Source organism: Choloepus didactylus, chromosome 13 (genome assembly GCF_015220235.1).
Source record: "Choloepus didactylus isolate mChoDid1 chromosome 13, mChoDid1.pri, whole genome shotgun sequence".
NCBI lineage: Eukaryota > Metazoa > Chordata > Mammalia > Pilosa > Megalonychidae > Choloepus > Choloepus didactylus.
In genome coordinates, this window is record NC_051319.1 from 26,057,989 (window position 1) to 26,082,984 (window position 24,996).

Sequence of the window (24,996 nt, forward strand, 5' to 3'; positions counted from 1 at the left end):
ACTCAGGTTTTGTCACTTTGTGTCGTAACCTTCACATCGCTTAAATGTAGTTTTAAAATGTGTTAAATGGAAACGCGGATATAAGCCTAAATGTAGCTGTATATGCTGTTTCTGCTCTAAGTTCATTCTTGGTGGTGAATTCAGTTAAAGAACCCAGAACAGCCATGTTCTGGCTTCAAGGGGAGTTGGTATGTGTTAACAGCAGAAGCAACACGCTGTAGCTATTTGAGATCAATCCCTTATGTGGAAATGTACACATTTCATTGGTGTCTTCTATAATGTATAGAAAAGTGTGGTGCATTGCAAGTAAAGCCCTGTCAGTTTTTTTTCCTACATTTAATGCTATTTGATATTTCCTCAACTCAGAATATGCAGTACCATTTATAATAGTAATAGCTGACTTCAAATAAAAACTGCTAGTGAGGGATCCTAGATGTTTAATCATAATCAAGGACAACATGCTAAGCATTAAGCGACAATAAAGGGTATTCTTGCTAAAATATTAAATGAATTGATAGTAGAGAAAATGGTCACTTTAACAGAAAAGTCAACAGAAAATAGCAGTAATTATATGTGCCTTGTACACAAGCATACTGAATACATCCAGTGTGCAATGTGCTATTATAAAAAAGTATCATGGCACGTCTTCATGATGATACAGCTGTGTTAGGAAGTTTTATAGAATGCTTATGTTCCAGAGTATAACATTTAGCTTTTCCATATGCTTTTTTGGATAGAATTGCCCCTCCCAGTTAAAAACTGGTTTTCATCACACAACAGCATAATTATTTTTCTGCAACTAGCTATAATTACCTGTTTGTGTATCTCTATTAGAGTGATTCAGTGTTTGCTGTTCTAACTTATAAAATGCATCTGTATTTGAGGAATGTGAAAAGGAGCACTGACCTTGTATAATATATTACTATATTGGCAGGGGAACACTGCTCTAATTCTTTGTAAAAGGCACAAAAATCTATACTGCTTCGAGTTTTCCTGTTTGAATGCTATGTGAGTTTTCTGACGAAAGCATAAAACTGGAGGTAACTGAAGACAAGAAACCTCACAACATGGAAATTATTCAGTACACAAAGAAAGTTCCTCTCATGCAAATGTACAATGGGTGACTGAATAAAAAAGGCTGCTGGAGGGGACTTGTTGACAGTAGCATCATATAAAACCTTGAAACCAGTGTTTGTGAGATTTGTCACACCAAAAAAACAAACACAGATTTCAAATTATTCAAGAATGTCTAATCATTTTATGTCAATCACAAAGCTCTCCACAAATAAAAAAGAAAATTACGCAGAGCCTTTCCTGTCAGCCTTCTTTTATCTTACAGCACTCCTCTTTCTCTCTGTTCCTGCCAACTCCCTTGGTCTGCCCTTCTCCTTTCTTTCAAGTTCTCAGTGATCCTTGCTGTCCCATGTCACACTTTAGTCTTATTCATCAATAATGCCAATAAAAATCAATAGTTAAAACAAATGGGTCAAAGCCAAAAAGTAAGTGATTGATGGGTGCCTTTTTTTAAGTAAAGTTACACCTGTCACATTGTCTTATTTAACATTTTTTATAATTTTGAAAACAAAACAGAAGGAAAATACAGGAGAACTGAAGTGCTGCTTAAGTCTCCAAATTTATTTATAAATAAATGTAATGTTAAATGCAGTGAAATCCTTCTGAGATTACTTTTGTGCTTACTGATCCCAGGGTGCAGAAAAATTAGCTTATCTAGGAAAACTCAAAAGTCATAATTAATCTTGTGAATTATAATAATCGGGTCTCATCCCACATTTCTTTCTCATGTGGTACTCCCACTGGGAGTTCTGCATGAAGAAGGACCACAGGATTGGGCATTAATAATAGTATACCTATGAAACATGAGCATTTTCCTCTAGTGCCAATCAGTGAAATTAAAAATCTGCCCCATCTTGGTCCTATAGTCTTCAACCAATTAAAGGAATAACATCAATAGATAATTCAAATTAAAAAATTCATTCTCAATTTTTAAAATTTATCTCAAATTATGAAATAAAAATGAAAGTTCTTTTTCTCCAACCATATATATCTTCTACATTTGGCTTAATTATAGATACAAGGCTTATATTAATTTTCAGTTAAAAAAAATCAAAAGTTAATAAGGTTAAGTTCTAGAGTTTCCTCAAACAAATAGAAACAAAACAGCAAGCAAGGAGTCAAGGAAACTCAGTAGAAAGCTGTATCTATTCTCACGAGTGCTTAAGTCATTTTGCCTAATGTGACTACCTAGTTGATTCAAATAACTTGTTGACCGACTGAGATGATCGATTGTTTTAATATATAGACCCAGCTTAAATTTAAAAAATGCAATACCTTGCCAACTCTGAGATGTTGCTATTTTGTCATTTGTGAAACAGAAATTCTATCACTTTTTAAGAGTTACATTATGGTGAACTGCCAAGTTTAGAAAAATAGATAGACAAAACTCAATAATAATTGTACATCCATCTAAAATCTAACCATGTTCAGCTTTAATAATCCCCAATATTTAGACAATAGTCCATCAACAGGTGACTAGATAAACAAACTATAGTATATTCATACAATGGAATACTATTCAGCAATGCAAAGGAACAAACTATTGAGATATCTGACAAAACTGTATCTAAGCGTAATTATGCTGAATGAAAGCTAGGCAAAAACAGTATACAAATCATTTATATATTGTAGTAAATTCATGCTAATGAATAGTAACAGAAAGCAGATCTGTGGTTGTCTTGGGGAAAGGGTCAGGTGGGAGGGATTACAAGAGGCCTGAGGGAACTTCTGGGGATGATAGAAATGTTCATTATCTTGTATAAACTTATCAAATTATGCAATTAAATATGAACAATTTATTGTATATCAATTTTACCTCAACAAAGTTATTAGAAATAAATGGTACTAATCAGAATGGATGCTGGTCATTAACAAAAACATTCAGACAACAGGTTTCAGAATTATCTGGGCAATTGGGACATGTATAGTTGAACTTAAAGGATTTGGGGATTGATATTGGCCTCTCCATCTCCTAGCAGATATTTATGTTCACTGGTTTAATTCAAAACCATTTTCCATTTTTCCTGTCAAAAATTGATGTAGTCCTGAAGGAGGAAAGGGCCACAAGTTTTGGATTCTATCTCCAGCAGTGCTACAAACTGTGTGACTCAGGGCATATGACTAAAATAATATCAGAACACCACCAGACAATTATTTGAGGCAAAGGTACACTGACAGGTTATTTCTTTTAGAGAAAATAGAATCTATCCAGAAAGCAATTCAGTTTTAAAATTGTCTGTTTTGTCACAACATCTCAAAAGATTTTTGTTTCCTTTCTTTACTACCATGTATATTTTAAAAATGGAGAGGGTAGGTGAATTGGGGAATGTTATTTATCAAATAGCAGAAATTACCTGAATATATTTGCCTCAGGTAGATATTATTATGTGAGTTGATGAATTTAAATTAATTTCAGCACAAATTTTATTAAAATCCACAATAAGATGCAACACACCATGTTGCAACTCTATTTTGGAATGGAGGGTGACAAATTGTCTCAATCCTTTACTCTGTACCTACCAAAGTGCCTTGTGTGGCATAGAGTAAAGGACTGAGATAATTCTAAGCTGTTATTTTTGTTGTTCTATTATTATGTTATTTATTATTTATTAATATTGTTTTTACTTATTTACAACTAAATTTTGAGATTCAGAACTTGAGTTAGATCAGTCACCGTCTCAAGGAGGGGAAAAAATAACCCTACATAATTTTTAAGAAACTCAGGGACTGTTATAGTTTCCCTTGGTTGCTTGAACAAATACCATGCTATGGGTTGGCTTAAACAATGGACATTTATTGGCTCATGGTTTGAGGCTAGGAATAAGTCCAAATCAAGACATCATCAAGATGATGCTTTTTTCCCAAAGGCTGATGTTCTGGGGCTGGCTGCTGGTGATCCTTTGTCCTGAGCTCCTCTGTCATACATGAAAGCCCATGGCAGCCTCTCCTTGCCTCTCCTTTCTCTTCAAGTTTCTATTGACCTTCAGCTTCCTGCATCTGGTGACCTTCTCTCTATCTATGTGAATTTCAATTTGCTTATAAAGGACTCCAGAAATAGGATTAAGACCCATCCTGATTGGGTTGTGCCACACCTTAACGAAGTAACCTCATCAAAAGGTTACTTACAATGGTTTCACACCCACAGGAATGGAACATGTTTTTCTGGGGTACATAGCTCTGAACCACCATAGGGATTGAACTAAAAGTCAGTAAATATATGGAAAACAAGACTGGAAGCAAATTGGATATATGTGCAAATTGACATTTTACTAAAAGGACATGCTTAAAACTTTGGGTTTATCAGACGTATGTGATTGAAAACGAAACCAAAATCTATTCAGCAAGTAAAATGTATTTCTGAAAACAGAAATACATGTTTTACATTACCTGAAATGCAAATGTTTTTCCATCCTGCCGTATTATGATTTGTTTATTGTTCTGATTTTAAAGCTATAATATTTAAAATGTGTTACTAAAAACATTTTTACTTAGAAAGTTAGACACATTTTAGTTTCTCAAAATGCCCATCTTTTTGCTAGGGTCAATCCTCATTCCTTCAAATTTAAATTTCCCAATATAAGATTTACAATAAGATAAATGTGTCATTTACTTTGGACATATACTTGTAATTTGTCTTATTTGCTATGTGACTAACACCTGCATTTTAAACCTTCATACTATAGCTATGGTTATGATTTTTTTTTTTCTGGATATTCTTTCAAGATGGGAAAAAGCAAGAGGGGTTCAACTTCTATTTTTTCTCTTTGCATTTTGTCTGTGTCTCCTGTTTTTCTGTGTGTGTGTGTGTGTGTGTGTGTGTGTGTGTATGTGTGTGTCTTCTTTCTTCCTTTATTCTTTCCCTCTTGTTACTTATTTAGCCAATCTTTTTTTTTTTTTTTTTTTTTTTACTATTGTTTACATATGCCAGTGGTCAAGACATTGTCATGACTCTAAAGATGCAATTACTGCTTTAGGCAAGTGTCCTCACTATTTCTTGACAGCTGAAAGAACTCTTCAGACAACAATAACTATCCCTCTTTGTACAGTGTCTATGAGATTCTTTACTTTTGTTCGTGATTTTAGCTCTAACCAAGACCAGTCCAGTGACAAGGGAAGTCCAAAGATTTTTAAGAAGTCTCACCACTGTTAACTCCTATCTGATTCCTGATATTCCATATAATGTAATAAAATGAGTATCCTTCTTTCCCCTTCAGGTAAGTTAGGAAGGGATCCAAATCAATCTCTTTGGAAACTGACACATAGAGGGGAAAACCTGTACTCAAGTTTCTGGGACTGGGGACTTGTTTGCTAACAAAACCCAAAAGGGTCTTTTGAATTAACATGAAGATCTTTGGCAAAGCTATCTTCTCTCTGTGGAATTATCTCTTGGTGTTCAGTCATGACTTCCATTGTTGAGATGCCCAATCAACTTCACATCCTTCCCTGGCTCCTTATCTAAGGGAACACTTAAATTGGTATCATATTCATATTTCTTGGTCCCTGTTTCTTATGTGTATAAATTGGCAAAAATCTGCCCTACCCATCTCCTTGGGTTTTCCTTAGGATTTAATGAGATAATGTACACAAAATCACTTTGCAAACTATAAAGTATGATAAAAATGTAAGGTGGTTTTACTGAGACAAAGGGATTGCTAGAAATTGATATGGTAGAACCACATCAGTCAGGTACATACTGATTGATTCTGGTCCTTAATTTTTTTTAGGTCCTGACACAACTATCTCATTTGTCCACATACGCTTTTTAGCTTACAGGGAATTAGATAGGAGTCTTATCAGAACATGTCTTGTTTTATAAAGATATGTGAGCAAATGTCAGTGGAGAAACCATTAGATGATATCTTTAACAGACTATATCCTCTGTTAAATTTTCATATACCCACTCTTCCACAAACTCAGAGACCCTCCTTGTTCTCTCAATGACCCATCAACATGAAACCACTTTCTAATTCACTATTATAAGTAATTAAAATTAGAATGGATTTGTTAATTAATGGCTATAATAATCATTATTAATTATTCTTAACTATACAACATTCCATCTAATCTGCTCTATAACTCTTCATCTCTAGAAAGAATTAAATTACCCCTGAGGACAATGGAATCCAAAGAATCAGTTATGGACAATATGAGAACAAAGAAATAAAAGTATTTAGCATTTCAAAACAAAGAGCTAAACAGATCTTGAAAATTTCCATGTTTATCTTGCCTGAATCAGTTTAAGTTTCTCAAAATTGGAAAAATCAATACAACCTACAAATGTACAGATTTTGTATATTGCTTCTATTCATCACCTATTCAAGAAATATGATTAACCCAATTTTTACTTATATAGGTTTGTAACATTTGGAGACAAAATGAAAAATTTTATCTGCATTCAATAAATTTTTGCAAAATACAAAATTAAAAGAAGGTAGTTTTTTAACCCGGATCTTGGGAATTACTTGCAAGAAGTTAATGTTGAGTGGAAAACAAAATATTATCTCAATCTAAGCCCAAGGGAACTTACTGGAATATTTTAGAATTTACCAACTTCTATGTATTTACTTTACCTAAAACGACATCTCTTGCTATATACATTACCTGTAGCTAATTATTTTTACAGGCTGTTTACTTCTCTATCCAAAGACCAACATATCGTGTCAATATTTTCTATAATACAATAGCAAACAGCAAGAACAAATTGTCCAGGATCCTGTTTCAAAGTAAACAGAGTTATACTGTGGGATAGACTGATGTGACTTAAGCAAATATCATATGCAGAGACACATAGTTCAGACCTGGGATAACGTCAAAGTTCTTGGCCTTAAGATCTCCTGGCATGAAGTTGAATTAGAGGAGATATAAAAAGGAGAAAGGCATAATTAGACATAAATTTTACCTTTTCTTTAAATCACTCACTTGCTTCCTGCCTTTTACTTCCCATATGGCTCAATCCAATAATGTCTTACTTTGGTACCCAACTGAAGTATTTTATCGTACTTTTTGAGAGCATGTTGCTCATGAAAGGGGCTACATGACATCCTTTAAGATGCCATTGTATAAGGACTTACGTGTATGCACCTGGTTCATTAAAAATGGCCTGGATATGAAGTGTTGGTAAATAAAATTAATCTTAAAAAATGGCCTAGATAAGAAGCAGGATATTCTGTAGCACTCTACAATTCCTTCTACTGCTGATCTTTGTCTTTTTTTTTTTTTTTTAATCATCATTTTATTGAGATATATTCACATACCACGCAGTCATACAAAACAAATTGTACTTTCGATTGTTTACAGTACCATTACATAGTTGTACATTCATCACCTAAATCAATCCCTGACACCTTCATTAGCACACACACAAAAATAACAAGAATAATAATTAGAGTGAAAAAGAGCAATTGAAGTAAAAAAGAACACTGGGTACCTTTGTCTGTTTGTTTCCTTCCCCTACTTTTCTACACATCCATCCATAAACTAGACAAAGTGGAGTGTGGTCCTTATGGCTTTCCCAATCCCATTGTCACCCCTCATAAGCTACATTTTTATACAACTGTCTTCGAGATTCATGGGTTCTGGGTTGTAGTTTGATAGTTTCAGGTATCCACCACCAGCTACCCCAATTCTTTAGAACCTAAAAAGGGTTGTCTAAAGTGTGCGTAAGAGTGCCCACCAGAGTGATCTCTCGGCTCGTTTTGGAATCTCTCTGCCACTGAAGCTTATTTCATTTCCTTTCACATCCCCCTTTTGGTCAAGAAGATGTTCTCCGTCCCACGATGCCGGGTCTACATTCCTCCCCGGGAGTCATATTCCACGTTGCCAGGGAGATTCACTCCCCTGGGTGTCTGATCCCACGTAGGGGGGAGGGCAGTGATTTCACCTTTCAAGTTGGCTTAGCCAGAGAGAGAGGGCCACATCTGAGCAACAAAGAGGCATTCAGGAGGAGACACTTAGGCACAAATATAGGGAGGCCTAGCCTCTCCTTTGCAGCAACCGTCTTCCCAAGGGTAAAACTTATGGTAGAGGGCTCAACCGATCAAACCACCAGTCCCCTATGTCTGTGGTCATGTTAGCAACCATGGAGGTGGGGTAGGCGAATACCCCTGCATTCTCCACAGGCTCCTCAAGGGGGCACTACATCTTTTTTTTTTTTTTAACTTTCCCTTCTTTTTTAAATCAACTGTATGAAAAAAAAAAGTTAAAAAGAAAACAAACATACAATAAAAGAACATTTCAAAGAGACCATAACAAGGGGGTAAGAAAAAGACAACTAACCTAAGATAACTGCTTAACTTCCAACATGTTCCTACTTTACCCCAAGAAAGTTACATAATATAGCAACATTTCTGTGAACTTGTTCCTACTATATCCATCAGAAATTAACAGACCATAGTCAATTCTGGGCATCCCCAGAACGTTAAATAGCTTATCTTTTCTTCTTGGATTATTGTTCCCCCTTCCTTAATTGCTCTCTACTGCTAGTTCCCCTACATTCTACATTATAAACCATTTGTTTTACATTTTTCAAAGTTCACATTAGTGGTAGCATATAATATTTCTCTTTTTGTGCCTGGCTTATTTCGCTCAGCATTATGTCTTCAAGGTTCATCCATGTTGTCATATGTTTCACCAGATCGTTCCTTCTTACTGCCGCGTAGTATTCCATCGTGTGTATATACCACATTTTGTTTATCCACTCATCTGTTGAAGGACATTTGGGTTGTTTCCATCTCTTGGCAATTGTGAATAATGCTGCTATGAACATTGGCGTGCAGATATCTGTTCGTGTCACTGCTTTCCGATCTTCCGGGTATATACCGAGAAGTGCAATCGTTGGATCGAATGGTAGCTCAATATCTACTTTTCTAAGGAACTGCCAGACTGACTTCCAGTGTGGCTGAACCATTATACAGTCCCACCAACAATGAATAAGAGTTCCAATTTCTCCACATCCCCTCCAGCATTTGTAGTTTCCTGTTTGTTTAATGGCAGCCATTCTAACCGGTGTTAGATGGTATCTCATTGTGGTCTTAATTTGCATCTCTCTAATAGCTAGTGAAGCTGAACATTTTTTCATGTGTTTCTTGGCCATTTGTATTTCCTCTTCAGAGAACTGTCTTTTCATATCATTTGCCCATTTTATAATTGGGCTGTCTGTACTATTGTCATTGAGTTGTAGGATTTCTTTGTATATGCAAGATATCAGTCTTTTGTCAGATACATGGTTTCCAAAAATTTTTTCCCATTGAGTTGGCTGCCTCTTTACCTTTTTGAGAAATTCCTTTGAGGTGCAGAAACTTCTAAGCTTGAGGAGTTCCCATTTATCTATTTTCTCTTTTGTTGCTTGTGCTTTGGGTGTAAAGTCTAGGAAGTGGCCGCCTAATACAAGGTCTTGAAGATGTTTTCCTACATTATCTTCTAGGAGTTTTATGGTACTTTCTTTTATATTGAGATCTTTGGTCCATTTTGAGTTAATTTTTGTGTAGGGGGTGAGGTAGGGGTCCTCTTTCATTCTTTTGGATATGGATATCCAACTCTCCCAGCCCCATTTGTTGAAAAGACCATTATGGCTCAGTTCAGTGACTTTGGGGGCCTTATCAAAGATCAGTCGGCCATAGATCTGAGGGTCTATCTCTGAATTCTCAATTCGATTCCATTGATCTATATGTCTATCTTTGTGCCAGTACCATGCTGTTTTGGCAACTGTGGCTTTATAATAAGCTTCAAAGTCAGGGAGTGTAAGTCCTCCCACTTCGTTTTTCTTTTTTAGAGTGTCTTTAGCAATTCGAGGCATCTTCCCTTTCCAAATAAATTTGATAACTAGCTTTTCCAAGTCTGCAAAGTAGATTGTTGGAATTTTGATTGGGATTGCATTGAATCTGTAGGTGAGTTTGGGTAGAATTGACATCTTAATGACATTTAGCCTTCCTATCCATGAACATGGAATATCTTTCCATCTTTTAAGGTCCCCTTCTATTTCTTTTAGTAGAGTTATGTAGTTTTCTTTGTATCGGTCTTTTACATCTTTGGTTAAGTTTATTCCTAGGTACTTGATTTTTTTAGTTGCTATTGAAAATGGTATCTTTTTCTTGAGTGTCTCTTCAGTTTGTTCATTTCTAGCATATAGAAACATTACTGACTTACGTGCATTAATCTTGTATCCCGCTACTTTGCTAAATTTGTTTATTAGCTCTAGTAGGTGTATTGTTGATTTCTCAGGGTTTTCTAGATATAAGATCATATCATCTGCAAACAATGACAGTTTTACTTCTTCTTTTCCAATTTGGATGCCTTTTATTTCTTTGTCTTGCCGGATTGCCCTGGCTAGCACTTCCAGCACAATGTTGAATAACAGTGGTGACAGCGGGCATCCTTGTCTTGTTCCTGATCTTAGAGGGAAGTCTTTCAGTCTCTCACCATTGAGTACTATGCTGGCTGTGGGTTTTTCATATATGCTCTTTATCATGTTGAGGAAGTTTCCTTCAATTCCTACCTTTTGAAGTGTTTTTATCAAAAAGGGATGTTGGATTTTGTCAAATGCTTTTTCAGCATCTATTGAGATGATCAATTGATTTTTCCCTTTCGAGTTTTTAATGTGTTGTAATACATTGATTGTTTTTCTTATGTTGAACCATCCTTGCATGCCTGGAATGAACCCCACTTGGTCATGGTGTATGATTTTTTTAATGTGTCTTTGGATTCGATTTGCAAGTATTTTGTTGAGGATTTTTGCATCTATATTCATTAGGGAGATTGGCCGGTAGTTTTCCTTTTTTGTCGCATCTTTGCCTGGTTTTGGTATTAGATTGATGTTAGCTTCATAAAATGAGTTAGGTAGTGTTCCATTTTCTTCAATGTTTTGAAAGAGTTTGAGTAAGGTTGGTGTCAGTTCTTTCTGGAAAGTTTGGTAGAATTCCCCTGTGAAGACATCTGGCCCTGGGCATTTATTTGTGGGAAGATTTTTGATGACTGATTGGATCTCTTTGCTTGTGATGGGTTGGTTGAGGTCTTCTATTTCTTCTCTGGTCAGTCTAGGTTGTTCATATGTTTCCAGGAAATTGTCCATTTCTCCTACATTATCCAGTTTGTTGCCATACAGTTGTTCATAATATCCTCTTATAATTTTTTTAATTTCTTCAGGATCTGCAGTTATGTCACCTTTTTCATTCGTTACTTTGTTTATATGGGTCTTCTCTCTTTTTGATTTTGTCAGTCTAGCTAGGGGCTTGTCAATCTTGTTGATCTTCTCAAAGAACCAACTTTTGGTGATATTTATCCTCTCTATTGTTTTTTTGTTCTCTATGTCATTTATTTCTGCTTTAATCCTTGTTATTTCTTTTCTTGTATTTGGTTTAGGATTGGTTTGCTGTTCATTTTCTAGCTTCTTCAGTCGATCCATTAGTTCTTTGATTTTGGCTCTTTCTTCCTTTTTAATATATGCATTTAGTGCTATAAATTTCCCCCTTAGCACTGCTTTTGCTGCATCCCATAGGTTTTGGTATGTTGTGTTCTCATTTTCATTCGTCTCTATATATTTAGCAATTTCTCTTGCTGTTTCTTCTTTAACTCACTGATTGTTTAGGAGTGTGTTGTTTAACCTCCAGGTATTTGTGAATTTTCTAAGTCTCTGATGGTTATTGACTTCTAATTGTATTCCATTGTGGTCAGAGAATGTGCTTTGAATAATTTCAATCTTTTTAAATTTATTGAGGCTTGTTTTATGTCCCAGCATGTGATCTATTCTGGAGAAAGTTCCGTGAGCACTAGAAAAGTATGTGTATCCCGGTGATTTGGGATGTAATGTCCTGTATATGTCTGTTAAATCTAATTCATTTATCAGATTGTTTAGGTTTTCAATTTCCTTATTGGTCTTCTGTCTGGTTGATCTATCTATAGGAGAGAGTGATGTGTTGAAGTCTGCCACAATTATTGTGGAAACATCAATTGCTTCCTTTAGTTTTGCCAGCGTTTCTCTCATGTATTTTGTGGCACCTTGATTGGGTGCATAGACATTTACGATTGTTATTTCTTCTTGCTGAATTGCCCCTTTTATTAGTATGTAGTGGCCTTCTTTGTCTCTCAAAACATCCCTGCATTTGAAGTCTATTTTATCTGAGATTAATATTGCTACACCTGCTTTCTTTTGGCTGTAGCTTGCATGAAATATTTTTTTCCATCCTTTCACTTTCAGTTTCTTTGTGTCCCTGTGTCTAAGATGAGTCTCTTGTATGAAACATATTGATGGTTCATTTTTTTTGATCCATTCTGTGAATGTATATCTTTTAATTGGGGAGTTTAATCCATTTACATTCAACGTTAAAACCGTGAAGGCATTTCTTGAATCGGCCATCTTATCCTTTGGTTTATGTTTGCCATATTTTTCCCTGTCTCTATTAATATCCTTTATTGTACCCATACCGAATCTCTTTAGTACTGAACCTTTCTCCAAGTCTCTCTGTCCTGTCTTTGTTTCTCTGTCTGTAGGGCTCCCTTTAGTATCTCCAGTAGGGCAGGTCTCTTGTTAGCAAATTCTCTCAGCATTTGTTTGTCTGTGAAAAATTTAAGCTCTCCCTCAAATTTGAAGGAGAGCTTTGCTGGATAAAGTATTCTTGGCTGGAAATTTTTCTCACTCAGAATTTTAAATATATTGTGTCACTGCCTTCTTGCCTCCATGGTGGCTGCTGAGTAGTCACTACTTAGTCTTATGCTGTTTCCTTTGTATGTGGTGAATTGCTTTTCTCTTGCTGGTTTCAGAACTTGCTCCTTCTCTTCTGTGTTTGACAGTGTGATCAGTATATGTCTTGGAGTGGTTTTATTTGGATTTATTCTATTTGGAGTTCGCTGAGCATTTATGATTTGTGTATTTATGTTGTTTAGCAGATTTGGGAAGTTTTCCCCAACAATTTCTTTGAATACTCTTCCTAGACCTTTACTCTTTTCTTCCCCTTGTGGGACACCAATGAGTCTTATATTTGGACGTTTCATATTATCTATCATATCCCTGAGGTCCATTTCGATTTTTTCAATTTTTTTCCCCATTCTTTCTTTTATGCTTTCATTTTCCATTCTGTCATCTTCCAGGTCACTGATTCGTTGTTCAACTTCCTCTAGTCTTGTACTATGAGTGTCCAGAATCTTTTTAATTTGGTCAACATTTTCTTTAATTTCCATAAGATCATCCATTTTTTTATTTAGTCTTGCAATGTCTTCTTTATGCTTTTCTAGAGTCTTGATTTCCTTCATATCCCGTACTATAGTCTCATTGTTCATCTTTAGTTCTTTGAGTAGCTGCTCTAGGTGCTGTGTCTCTTCTGGTCTTTTGATTTGGGTGCTTGGGCTTGGGTTATCCATATCGTCTGGTTTTTTCATATGCTTTATAATTTTCTGTTGTTTTTGGCCTCGTGGCATTTGCTGAACTTGATAGTGTTCTTTTAGGGTTTGTAGACCTATTGAAGTCCTTATCTCTAATTTATCAGATCTACAGCTTCGTGGAGTACACTTTCTCTAACTAACCAGCAGGTGGCGTCCACGAGCCACCTGTTCTCCACAAGCCAGTTCTCCCCTGCTTAGCCTTTTTGGTGAGTGGGGGAGTGAGTCTTGTGGGGCCCAATTGGTGTACCAAGCTTGCGTGTGTAGTTGGTGTTGCCTGCCCTGTATGTGGGGTGTGTTTCTGGGCAGTCGGGGAGGGGGGGTGGCCCTAACAATCAAATCTCCCTGATGATCCTAGAGTTTTAAAGCTGCTGCAATAGTCTAATCCTTCAGTTCAGACCTGCCACAGTTTGTCTCTGCCAGTGACCCACAAGTCTTTGGTATTGGCGTATGGCTCCTGAGACTTGCAAGTGGGCCCCTCTTCCAGGCTGTGCACCCCGGGTCCTCTGTTGAGGGATGACTGTGCTATGTCACAGGTGAGTGCCGTCCCCCCAGGGCAGTTCTGGGCTGCTGGGCTGTGTAGGGAGGCTCCCAGTCTGCTCAAATGATGGCTGAATGGGGCTTTGTTAATTCACACTGCTCCACCTTCCCAACTCTGGGACAATCAGCTGAGGTTGCAGAGAAGGCTAATGTCCACGCCCAGTTTTGTGGTGTGTGCCTGTTATTTGAAGCACTTCCGTCACACTGGGTTGTCTGGGGCAGCTCTGGGCTATGGGGCTGGCGATGGGCAGGAGTGTTTCCTGTCCACCAGGATGGTGGCTGTGAGCGGACACCCCCCTTTTCTTGGGAAGTTGTGGTGTTTAGTGAATTTTCTCAGCCACTGGATTATTGCCTTTTGTCTCAGAGCTCTCTTAGTTCTGCTCTTGATTTGACCTGCCCAAATTGCAATTCTTTGAAGCTTTCTGTATTGGGCTTCTTAGAGTAATTGTTTTAGAAAAGGAAAAAAGGATTAAAAAAAAAAAAAAAAAAAAGGGCCCTCCTCAGAGATCTAATGGGTTATTGAAATGCTAATAGACAAAGCAACCAGGGCCATTAAGGAAAGGTCCACAGGGCAGAGAGATCAGCTTTTCTACAGGATTTGCATATGCGCCTCAAGGCCTGAGCTCCGCCCTTCCCCTTTCTGTGTTCACCAGAACTCCAAAAATCCTCTGCTTTTATTTTGGAGTTTTTCGTGTTATTTTTTTTTTTTCTATGCCTGTCTCCTCTCTGCTGGGCTGGCAGCTCTCAGATTCTCTGGTGTCTGGTCTCAGTCTATCTGTGGTTGGAGTCTGGATCAGTAGAATGAGTTTCCGAGAAGGGCTACCACTGCAGTTCTCCCTTCTCCTTCCCGGAGCTGGCAGCCCCTCCTCCCACGGGACTGAGCCTGGCAGGGAGGGGCGCGGGTCCCCTGGCTGCAAAAACTTACAGATTTCGCTGATTTCAGCAGTTCGACATGTTCATGAGTGTTGTATGAAGTATGCCCAAAGACAGATTGCTCCGTGGTGTCCAGTCCACGCAGTTCCTGGCTTTTTACCTACTTTCTGGGAGGAGTAACTAAAACTTACAGCTCACCAGTCTGCCATCTTGCCCCGCCTCCTGATCTTTGTCTTTTGTTCTTACTTTGGTCTTTGTCATTTGGTGTATAATTCCTAGTAATCAAATTTAGCTACCTTCCATGACCTAATACCCACTTGCTCCATACTGGTACTCCCACTCACCTGTGATCTTGCTGTACCTTGTCCCATGTTATGCAAGTCTTGACAGCTATGTCAGGCATCTTCTTTATCTAATTTAGCATATGTGATTGGTCAACTTGGGAAAGTAAGCAGCTTATTTTAATACTTAGTAGACCATCCAGAGGGCTGGGAAGTCAATTATGATATTTCTGCATAAAATAGTCAAAAGACAATGAGATTCAGAAATGAAGTCGTGGCAGTGACAATGGAGACCTGATAGGTTAAAGAGTTATTGAAGACGTAGAATCAACAGGACTCAAGGACTGATTGGATATGAAGGAAAAGGGAAAGGAAAAGCTGTGGATCATGCTTAGTTTCTGGCTCAAGTAATTGAAGTAATTATGAAACGCTTGTTGAAATAGGGAACACAGGAGGAAAAGCAGATTTTGGGTGAGGGAGATATGATGGATTTGGTTTTGCATAATTGAATCATAGACATCTGTAAGACATCTAAATTTTGATGTCCAGTGTGTGGTTGAATATAGGGTCTGCGTATGAGGCAAGAACTTTGGGCTTGGAATATATATTTGAGGATAGAGTATTTTTTTAAAAGGTTGAATCGTCAAAGGTGTTTAAAAAACAGTTTGGAATTCACATAGGGAAAGGACTAAAAACACATTGTGTTCACCACAAGTTACTGATGAATTTCATTAGTAGAATTTTAGTGAAATGGTGGGGGCAGAAGCAAGAATTCAGAGGATGGAGGACTAAATGGAAAGAGAGGGAAATGAAATTCTCCATCTTTCCAGTGAGAACAGTCAGACTTGGATCTCACCTCAAGATTAAGAATTACCTACCTATTTTGTAAAAAACATTAAAATGAAATCTACTTTCCCCTATCTATTCTCTATTTTCTATTCTCTATTCTCTTTCTTGGTAAATCTGCCAAGGGAGTTTATTTTAAAGTGACAGTTTATAAAATATTTAGCACAAAATCTAACATGGCAAGTGTTTTTAATAGCGTAACTGTAGATATTTCTTATTTTCTTAATCTAATCTGCCTTGAAAATAGGGAAGACAATTTTTTTTTGCATAGCAAGAGCAAATATTTTATTATTTTAAATGAGAAAAATAATAATACTTTCTTATTACACCTAAAAAACCTTAACCATTTTCCCTAAATATCACTAAATCACTCAAACACCTATGTTAGAGTCCATTAAGAATTTATGCATAATAAAAAGTACTTAATACATGATTATTTAACATTTAATGATTTCATTAGTGAATATGTTTGTGTGGATTCTAGACAGTATCAGATACAAATTGCATTTCCCTCTACACTGCAATGAATATGTGCTCTAATGTAAATGAACAAGAAGATAATATGTAAGAAAAATACATATCGAATGCAATTAACATAGCAAAATAAAATGAACATTTTTTTAGAATGGCAACTTTCCTGAGTGAGGTTGAGTGATGAGGGAGATCTTTTCATTTAATAATGTGGGGAACATAAAAACCACAATGCATAACACCTTTAAACAAGGCAAGAATGAAGCGTCATTTTTTCTGGAGAACCCCTGAGATATGAACATAGCACACTCTGCATCCTCTTGTACAACTCTCTGGAAATGACATGGCGATTCATTATAACAATTTTAGATTCAAATACTGAATTGGGGTAAATTTTTTTGAGTCATTATTACTATTATTAGCGTCATATAGACCAATAGAGTGACTCAGAGTACTATTGTTATGGGTGACCGAAGACAAAGCAGAGCCGTGGTTCTCAACCAGGGGCAACTTTGCCCACAGGGGACTAAATTTGGCAACATCTAGGGACATTTTTAATTGTCACAAAATAGAGGACAAGGATGCTGATAAACACCTGTTATGCAAAGCACAGACAACAAAGAATAATCTGGCCTGAAATGTTACTAATGTCAAGGTTGAGAAACCCTGGAGTAGGGCAATGTTCAAAAACAAGCTCGGTGTAAGGAGCAGTGATACGGTAAATCTGAATAGAGCAAAGGGTGAGGCCAGGGTCTTTAGAGTAATCAGAGCTGTTTTTGAAGAAATAAAGTGTGGATGGAGGAACAGTTGATTATAACTTGCTGGAGAGTCTTACATGCAATGTGAAGAATTTAGATTTTTGGTGAATTGAAGGCTTTAGTGAAAGAAAGTGATGTGATGGAAATGGAGTTTGAAGATTTGTGCTGGATACTGGTTGTAGGATATATTCAAGAGGAGAGAAACTAGCTTTATCAAAATCCATCAGGAGTGGGAGAAGAGCAGTATATACCAAGACTCTATTAGTGGAAATATAGAAAAAGGGTCTAAACAAACCAACATCTCAGAGGAAACCTCAATTGAAACCAATAACAGATTGACTATGGCAAAATCAAGAGTTGGAATGATTCAATATTATTAGCTTTGGAAATGTTAATGTGGGTCACTTCATCAATACTACTAATAAATATAAGAAAAGAAGTTAGTTTTGATGGGGAATATGAAAAAAAATCAGGTTCAGTTTTTACCATGTTACACTTCATCTACGGGTAGAGCATCTAAATGCATGAGATAATTCTAATTAGTGCAAAAGTTTTTGTTTAAGATTTCTGGTTAATTTTTTTAAAAGGTTATTTAGATATTCTTCATATTATGATTTAGCTAACATATCTGAGCACCAACTCTGTGCTATATGTCATACAATTTTTTTTTTGTTTTTAATGCAATTTTATTGAGATATATTCACATACCAGATAAGCATCCAAAGTGTACAATCAAGGATTCACAGTATCATCATATGGTTGTACATTCATTACTACAACCAATTTTTGAACATTTTCATTACTCCAAAAAACACACAAAAAAACAAAAATAAGAATAAGAATAAAAAACAAAAAAGAACACCCAAAACATTCCATACCCCTTATCCCTCTTATTATTTTTTTATTACTCATGATATGTCATACATTTTATTTTATTTAATTACTCATCATACATCATACATTTTTCACACATAATTACTTAACTTCAGGGAATTGCTGGAAAATGATATTACGACCCCATTTTAGGGATGAGAGAAGTGAGGCCTAGCGAGATTAAGTGGCCAGTGTCATTCAACTAATAAATCATTGTACCAGGATTTAAACTAATGTCTTCCAACTCTAAGAAGTCCCAAGTTTTTTACTAAAATAATTTTCTTTTTGTACTCATACATGCTTCAGTTTTTTCACATAGTACCCTACTACCACATCTTTTCTGAACTTAATAAGGAACTTACCCCAGCTATACTGGAGCATCATACACATATAGTTTTAAAAATAATTTTTTTTCTGACAAAAGTAATACATGTTAATATAGAAATTTGGAAAATACAAAAAGCATAAGTCAAGGGGATAAAAATCATCAGTAATTTCACCACTTAGAAATATCTACTAATAAATAACTTTTAAAGTTTTTATTTTTAAATGCTTTCAAACTTACAGGACTGTTAAAAAAATAATACAAACCCCATATCTCCAACATACCCCTATCTCACCATACACCCAGATCCACTAATTTTAACATTTTGCCACATTTTCGTATCATATCATTCTAGTTATATATCCATTAGTCTATCAATCCATTCATCTATCGATCCATCTGTCTATCTGTATATTTATCAATCTATTTCTTGAACACTTAAGTGTAGGTTGTATATATCATTCTCCTTGAACCCTTAATACTACCATGTACATTTCCTAAGAACAAGGATAATCACTTATGTATCCACTGTAAGCACATTTATTAAGTTCCAAATGTTTAATATTGAAATAAATAAAACTTATAGTGTATATCTCTTCTTTTTTTCATATGTCTCTATAATATCCTTTTGATTCTTCACTCCTCCTCTGTTAGATCCCATCCAGGATCATGTATTGCCTCTAATTGTCATTGTCTCTTTAGTTGCTCTTTCCTTTTTTTTTTTTGATTGTGGGACCATGTATACAACGTAAACCTTCCCATCCCAACCACTCCCAAGCATACCATTCAGTGGGATTAACCACATTCCCTATTTTGCAATAACCTCACCACCTTCCATTAATAAAATTTTCCCACCTCCCTATATAGAAACCCTACACTCATTTTGCTTTAACTCCTGACTCCCCCTGCCCTCACTCCCTGGTAACTTGTATTCTAATTTCTTTCTCTATAAGCTTGCAATATTCCTTGAAATTTTTTTATAGTTACCAGGGGCTTAAATTTAGCATCCTAAATCTGTAACAATCTCATTTGCATTGATACCAGCTTAAATTCAATAGTATACACAAACTAATGTTCCTTTACCCTCCATCCCTCCACCCATATGTGATTCTTGTCACAAATTATGTGTTTATACACTTTGAGTCCCAAACCACTGATCTATCACTACATTTTATGCACTTGATTTTAGATCCTATAGGAGGTAAAAAGTGGAGTTACAAACCCAAAATACAAAAGTATTGGCATTTATATTTATCCTGGTTGTTACCTTTACAGGAGATCTTTATTTCTTCATATGGCTTCAATCTATTGTCTATTGTCATTTCCTTTCAACCTGCAGAACTCTCTTTAGTATCTCTTGTAGGCTTGTCTAGTGGTGACAGTCTCCTTCAGCTTTTGTTTATCTGGGAATCTCTTAATCTTTCCCTCATTTCTGAAAGACGATTGCCAGACACAGAATTCTTGGTTGGCAGTTTTTTTGCTTTCAGTACTTTAAAATACGTCATCCCACTGCCTTCTTGCCTCCATGGTTTCCAATGAAAAGTCAGTATTTAATATTGTTGAGGCTCCCTTGTACGTAATATTTCACTTCTCGCTTGCACCTTTCAGAATTCTCTCTTTATCTTTGGCATTCAACAGTTTGATTATAATATGGTGTGGCATTGGGTCTATCTGGATTTATCCTAGTTGGAGTTTGTTGGGCATCTTGGATGTGTATATTCATGTATTTTCTTAAATTTGGGAAGTTTTCAGCCAATATTTCTTTGGCTGTTCTCTCTGCCCCTTTCTCTCTTTTTTTCTCCTTCTGGGATATCCACAATGCATATACTGATGGTGTCACACAGGTTTCTCAGGCTCTATTCACTTTTCTTCATTCTTTCTACTTTCTGCTCCTTGGGCTGAATAATTTCAGTAGTCTTATCTTCAAGTTCTCTAATATTTCTTCTTCCAGCTCTAATCTGCTATCAAACTCCTTTAGGGGATTTTAACTTTTTGTTCCTGTGATTTCAGCTCTGTTTGGTTCCTTTTCATAATTTCCATCTCTCTGTTTTCAGCTCTCATTTTCCTGATTTCCCTTAGTTCTTTGTCCATGTTTTTCTTTGGTTCTTTGAGCATATGTAGGACCAGTTTTTAAAAGACCTTCTAGTGTGCCCCAGGTCTGGCTCTCCTGGTGTCTAATACTTTAATTTTCTCCTTTGTCTGGGCCATCACTTCCTGTTTCTTTGCATGCTTTGTAATCTTTGGTGGAAACTTTGGCATTTTGACATTTTAATATGCTATCTTGCTGGAATTTAGAGTCTGAGGCATCTGTTCCTTGTGTTAATGACAGAGCTTCCCTTGAATTGTAGGAGCTAACAAAAAGAAGAAAAAGAAGAAGAACAAGAACAAGAAGGAGGAGAGGAAAAAGAAAATAATTTTGCAGATTGACTTGTGCGAAAGTGTTCTCCTTCTAGTCTTATCCATACAGTGAGTTTAAGAGAGTAACTCTGGGCCAAAGAATAGGGGCCTCCATGGTCCTTTCTGCGCATGTGTTTTATCTTAGGCATGTGCCTGTGACCCTAGGAATTTCCCTATTTACAGGGATACAAATGCCCCCTCTACCCCAGGGAACAGTTTCCTGGGTCCTGGGCTCTGCACTATGTCCTATAGTCAGCAATCCCTTGTTTGAGGCAGAACAACTTGACTGCTTTCCCACAGCATTCTGTAGGAGAGTTCCCTGAGCTGCCTTATAAGTGCAGGGCAAGTTCTAGGACAGCAGGTCCTTCAGGCCACCACAAGACAAATTAGGCCAGGCATACCTGCTCCCAGTATGTGCATGAGGATTATTCTGCTTCTTCTGGAACTGAGCCAGGGATCCACACTGGGAATATGGATTGGCTCCATGCTTAGCCTGGGGCTGTTAGCCAGGTCTCCATGAGATTGTATCATTCTATTTTTATTTTTTTATTTTTTTATTTTTTTTTGAGATTGTATCATTTTTAATCAGCCTTTTTCTTGAGTCAGTGATTGCCCTGTTACTGCAGTCCTTTAACTGTTTTCCAGAGCTTTGGGGAAGATGTTTCTGTCAATTCTTGCTGGTTATTCAAAGCTTCCGAGGGGGGAATGGAGTCTTGAATGTCTCACTCCATCATCTTGATTGGAGCAGGCCTCAGAAGTAACTACTAATAAATGACTTTTAGGTAATTATTTGAATTTTATATATTTTTTCTTTCCCCCCCTTTTTTTTTTCCTGCTGATGGTTCTGCTGATGCAGTGACATTTCTAAAATGAATCATTAGGAATTAGAAAGAGGAGATGAAGGAAAAGGGTCATACACAAACTGGAGAATAAACTCTCAGATCCTTAAAGAAGAAATTTTGGTGGGGTGGAGTGGGGTGAGGGAAGGGAGAGAAAATAGGAAGAGGGTAATTTCTAGAACCTCTTTTTTGCCCAAGGAGCTCTAGGAACTTAAAAAACTTTAGTGCATCTGTCATCTCTACCCTCTGTTAATGACAAGATTAAAATAGAAGCTACACTTTACTGAGTCCTTATCATTTGCCAGGTGCAGTACTGGGAGTTTTACTCACATTATCTCATTTTATCCTCTCAGCAGTCCTAAGTAGGATATTATTATTTCCAACTTAAAGAAGAAATAAAGTGAAGTTTAAAGGTGTTTCAAAAACGTGCCCAAATTCCACATCTAGTAATTGGGGCAGTGAGGATTCAAATGACAATTTGTCTGGCTCTGGAGGCAGTGCTCTTGCCACCTCCTCTCAATGAAGAAAATCGGGGCTGGAAAGTTACGTGACTCAGGAGAGTGAGTCAGTGCAGAGCTGAAGGAGGTCTTGGAATCTCTGCGATGAAATACAGCCTCATGGTTTCTAGCCTCAGAACCATTTCCTTTTCTCTTTGTAGGAGTGGGTTGACATTTGAACACTGGAATATGGTTCCAAACTTGACCCACTAGGCGAGTTTTGTTGGATTCCATTGGGAAAAAAAGTATGACGAGGAATACACAGGAGACGATTATAGCAGAACCTGACACATAGGAGATCCCCGATTATTTGCTGAGCAAATGATCAGAAGAAGTGAACTCCACTGCATGGAAAGCCATTTCTCTGGAGTAGCTTTAACAACAAGCTGAACCATAGGATTCCACTAAGGCTTACTAGTTAGAATGGCTGAATTTCAACAGATATTGGCTAACTGGAATTCCTATTGTCTGCTATTTTTCTTAAAGTCAGGCTACTGCTCTCTGAAAAGAGAAGATAGTTAAAGTTTAAAATTATTTGATAGCAAATGATCACATTTTGGCCCAAATTAAAAACAAATAATAAGGTTGATTTGGTTTTGTCAAAATATTTGGAGAACTTAGTCTTCAGCTTTTAGTTTTTGGCTGTGAGATGGAGCTGTTATGGAAAAGTAAAGATTTTATGTGAATATAGTCTGAGTGCGTTTTCTAGCTGGACTTCTAGGTTGGCAATATTCTGCGTAACTGTGGAAACATTCTTTTCATGTGAAATTTGATGGATGCCATTGATTTTAGATGAAGATCTATATTAATCTAGTCACTCACTGACATGTTTATTTGTAATTGTTTGGTAATGGTCTGTGTTTATTTTTCATGATAAATGTTTCAAAGCTACTATTCTCTGAGGTCTGGAAGATATTTATCTCATCGGAATTTTAACCACACTACAATTAAAATGAAATGCAATCAATAAAATATTAATGCCAGTATATATGAAGATAAACTCCTTAATGGTTAGGTTCATGATGCTCTAACTTCCCAAAGGTCAATATATAAAAAAGACAATGAGTTAACCAGCAAATTGGAAAGCCAATACCTATATTAATTCCTTAATAAAGTGCATGATTTATTGGTGAGAGTTTATACTGCTTAGTCTTTCTAAAACCACTTTTGCCAGAGTGGATTACCACTTTGAAGTCTGAGATTATTGAACATTATTTTTAATGCTAGCTACCACTGTCACCCTACAGGAAGTAGAAACAATCATAGGATTTTACAGCAAGAAATGGCTGAATGGATATCTTCCAACCCTGTCTTTTAGAAAAGACACTGAGGATCAGCAAGGACAATAGAGTTGTTCATGTCCCACAGCCTGTGGTGAAGCTGGACCTGGAGCTCAGGTCTCCTGATTCCCAGGCCACTGTTCTCCAGAACACCAAACAACTTAATTTCAAGACCCTAACCCAGAGGCTGACTTTGCAGCCCATGGGCAGCTCAGGGGACTGGTCTACATTCATCTTTTTCTTAGGCAGGGTGATACAGGATGTAAGTAGGTGAAAGCAGAAGGGAGGAGCACAAGCTTGTATTAACTGACATTTTTTGCAGCTTCTCTGAGTGAGACTGAGTCACGCATCTCTCAACTACCACCTCAAAAGTGAGTATCTAAAATGGCTAACACCAATTTAAATATTATAAAAGGTACTACCTCTAAGACCCAGGTAAATGGATAGATTTCCCTGGAATTCCTGCGAAGTAAATTGAATTATTGAAAAATATTGGTATCTCTATTGCCATTATGGTGTTTTATGTTGGCAGTAGAAGTAAAAAAATAACAATGAATTTTCCCACTGATTTTCCACTGCTACTTTTTTTTTTGTCAGCTTTAATTACTCATTTTTACTTCAAGTGGGAAAACAAAAAGAGTCTGAGCTTTGTTCCTTTGTATAAATTTAGCAGCATTTTACAAAGGAGAAGTATGTTGGTTTGGGGCTGTTATATACCCCAGAAAAGATAATGTTCTTTTAATCCATTCTTGTGGGTGCAGTGGGATTAGATTGCTTCAATTGAGATGTGACCCACCCCATTCAAGGTGGGTCTTAATTCTTTACTGGGGTTCTTTATGTGATGATAAAAGGCAGAGATGTTTGGTGAGAGAGCAGAGAGGAAAACACTCAAGAAAGCAAGAAGGACCCACAAGAGCTCAGAGATAAAGCCAATGAAGCCAGAACCTAGGAGACAAGGACCAGCAGATGTCTCCATGTGCCTTTCCATGTGACAGAGGAACCCCAGATGCCAGCAACCTTTCTTCAGAGAAGGTATGCTCTTGTTAATGTCTTAATTTGGGCATTTTCTTGGCCTTAGATTTGTAACTTGTAACTTAATAAATCTCCATGGTTAAAAGCCAGTGCATTTTTTGGTATATTGCGTTCTAGCAGCTTTAGCAAACAGAAACAGATTTTGGTACCAGGAGTGGGGTGCTGTGAGATGCAAATAACAAAAATGCTGGAACCACTTTAAAAATGAATAAGGGGAAGATTCTGGAAGATTTGTAAAATGCTTGATAGAAAAGGCCTAGGTTGCTTTGAAGAGTCTGTTGGTAGAAACATGGATGCTAAAGTTACTTTTGGTGAGGCTTTAGAGAGAAATGATACATGGGTCATTGCGAACTGGAGGAAAGTTGATCCTTGTTTTAAAGTGACAGAGACTTTCGCAAAACTGAATCCTGATATCAGATGGAAGGCAGAATTAGAAAGAGATGAACTGGATACTTAGCTGAAGAGATTTCCAAATTAAATATGGAAAATGTGGCCTGGTTTCTCCTTGCAGCTTATAGTAAAATGCAAGAGGAAAGGGATA

At 36.8% G+C, this 24,996-nt stretch overlaps 1 long non-coding RNA gene across 2 annotated transcripts in view; it reads left to right on the forward strand.

Moving 5' to 3' along the window:
• LOC119508140 overlaps positions 1–24,996 on the forward strand; it is a 51,258-nt gene that overhangs the window by 12,197 nt on the left and 14,065 nt on the right. Inside the window, exons 1-2 of one of the 2 annotated variants that reach the window (XR_005211402.1) lie at positions 23,744–23,794; positions 24,275–24,455. This is a non-coding gene — a long non-coding RNA (uncharacterized LOC119508140). Of the gene's footprint in view, positions 1–23,743; positions 23,795–24,274; positions 24,456–24,996 lie in introns of those variants that run through there. The other variant, XR_005211403.1, reaches the window with a different exon arrangement.